Below are 2,398 nucleotides of genomic sequence, written 5' to 3'. Positions count from 1 at the left end.
TCTATACAACTGGTATGCTGAACAAGTGTGGTGATAACCACACAGCTTAAATAAAAATAATCTTACCACTGTGTGTTTAAACTTCATTTGGTGATGATAATTTCCTCTCCCTGGAGGAAAACTCTAGAAGTCCCATGATTTCTCTACTCATTCTTTCTTTATTTTTTTTTTTGGATGAGCACTGGGACTTTATTACACAGCACGGCACTCGTGACAACGGGAGGAGTGGGCAGAAATACAGGTCGGAACATGCCACAGTCCAGGGACGGTTGGTCATTCAGAAAGTACGTGTTTCCAGAACACTCAGTAGTAAGACCGTCTGGGGTTGTTCCGGGGGGGTTGGGCCGGAAGCGGTAGGCCGGCATCATCCTCTTGAGGAAGGCCTAGTTCTCGCCGTCTTCCTTGGAGACAGCGGCTGGCGGGTCAATGCCGAAGCCGGCACCAGCCACTGCGGTGGTGCCCTTGTTGACCGGGTTCTTGATGCCCTGGCTCGCTGAGGCCCTCACCCTCTTTCCAGCCCATCTTCATCAGCACGTTCTCCTCGGTGAGCTTGAACTCCTTGTACTCCGAGTAGTCAGGCTCGCGACCCTCCTTCAGGGCCTTGAAGGTCTCCATAAACTTCTCCAGCTTGTCTGGAGGTAGGAAGTCTCCGATGAAGTGCTTGCCTCGGCTCATCTTCGTCAGCTGCTCGGCCCATTCCTTCGTCTTGTTCATCTCCATGCGCTGCAGCTGGTGCTCCCAGGTGCGCAGCTCGCTGCTCACCTCCTCGTCGCTGTGGTAGCCGTGCTGGTGCTGCTGCACCGCCCTCTCCCACAGCAGCTGCATATCCTGCATGGCCCACTTGTGCTGCATGATCATGTCGTACATCTGATGCATCTCCTGCTGGTCCTTCAGCTGCTGCTTCTGGGAGCACGGTAGCTCCGTGAGGCCCGCTAGACCCACGGACTTCCCGTTCTCATAGCCGAGCCCCTTGAGGTCCTGAACTGACAGAGGTGAGGGAGAGGCATCCACGTCCCTCTGCACCAGCTCAGCAGGTGAGAGCTCTACTTTGTTCTCTTCAGGCCTCCACCGGCTCTTCGGCTTCCTCTTGACGGTGGCTGCGGAGGCTGGCTCCCCGGGGGCGCCTGGAGCGGGGATGACGGGGGGGGACACAGGCGAGGACGAGGCGGGGCAGGTGGTTGTCGGGCCTCAGGAGGAGACCTGCGCTTCAGGCCCGGGTCGGGTGCCTGTGGAGCCGGCCCTGGCTTTCTGGAACTCCTGCAGCTTCTGTCAGTAGCAGTTGGGCGCTTGGCTGTTGGGCTGGCTCGTACAGAAAGCTGAAGGCCTGGTTTTCGCGGTTTTTCTGGAGGGCGATGGTTTCCATCTCGGGATCCCCGCCCGCTATGAACCCGGCCAACTTTTCTGCAAGGTTCTTGACCTCTTCGTCCTCTGGGGGTGAAACTTTCTGAGAGGCTGCCTGCGACTTCTGCGCTTCCTTTCTTATCTCAGCCACTTCCTTTCTGTGGTAGAGGAATTGCCTGCTATTCTTACCGTGCAAAAATGGAAACGCCAGGTTATCCTTGTAGTCCTCCGTAATCACTTTTTCTAACTCGGGGCCTGCTTCTGCCACAAAGGGGCCAATTTCTCTATCACTTTCCGAGTCTCGACTCCCTCTGGGGGTGAAACTTTGATCTCCAGCCACTGCTTCTAGTCCTCCTCCTCACCCTCGTCGTGGGACTGGAAGACGCTTGGGCGGTGCGCCACAGGCAGCTGCTTGGCGTGTGAGTAGAGTAGCTCTTCACCGGCCTGGCGGGTTGGCCAGCCCTAGGCCTGTCCGCCTGCTGATGAGGAGGGACCTCTTCCCGGCGCAGGAGGTAGGCGTGCCGGGAGGGGCACTGGGCGCCCTGGCGTTGGGGGTGAGAGGCATCTGTGCTCGTCTGTGCCATCTGCAACTTCAGAAACTGCTGCAAGAAGCTACCGTCGTTGGCAAACTTGTTTGAAACGCAGGAAGAGTTGTGTGCATTTGTGATTTCGCCGGGATATGGGGGCTGTGGGCTGGCCACCTCATTCTGCTTGCCTTTCTGTTGCATTTTGGATCCAATTTCCCCTTTCTTCTGAGCGGTGAGCTGTTCCTGGTGAAGGATGTTCATGTTCATTTTTCCAGATTTAGGGGGAGAAACCCCAAACCACCGGTTAGCCTTTCCTGCAACGTCCCGGTTGTCCATCTTGAGACTCATCCAATCCTACAGTCTCTCTACTCAGTCTCATGTGACAATCCTATAGTCACTTTAGGACATGAACACACTCACAATTCAGTAATTAGAATGTCCTGACCATGGGATAACAAAGATCTGACCTTGGTCGCCTCTTCTCCTGTTTCCCAGATTGTACCTGCTCCAGGCTGCTCCCTGCTGTAGGG

At 55.8% G+C, this 2,398-nt stretch overlaps 1 pseudogene; it reads right to left on the bottom strand.

Annotated features, from left to right (window-relative positions):
- Nucleotides 1–303: 303 nt before the first annotated feature.
- Nucleotides 304–2,216, bottom strand: LOC101127120 (SURP and G-patch domain-containing protein 1-like; annotated as a pseudogene).
- Between the last annotated feature and the right edge of the window lie 182 nt (nt 2,217–2,398).

This window comes from Gorilla gorilla, chromosome 4, assembly GCF_029281585.2.
Source record: "Gorilla gorilla gorilla isolate KB3781 chromosome 4, NHGRI_mGorGor1-v2.1_pri, whole genome shotgun sequence".
Classification (NCBI taxonomy): Eukaryota; Metazoa; Chordata; class Mammalia; order Primates; family Hominidae; genus Gorilla; species Gorilla gorilla.
This window is presented reverse-complemented; position numbering and strand designations above follow the sequence as displayed.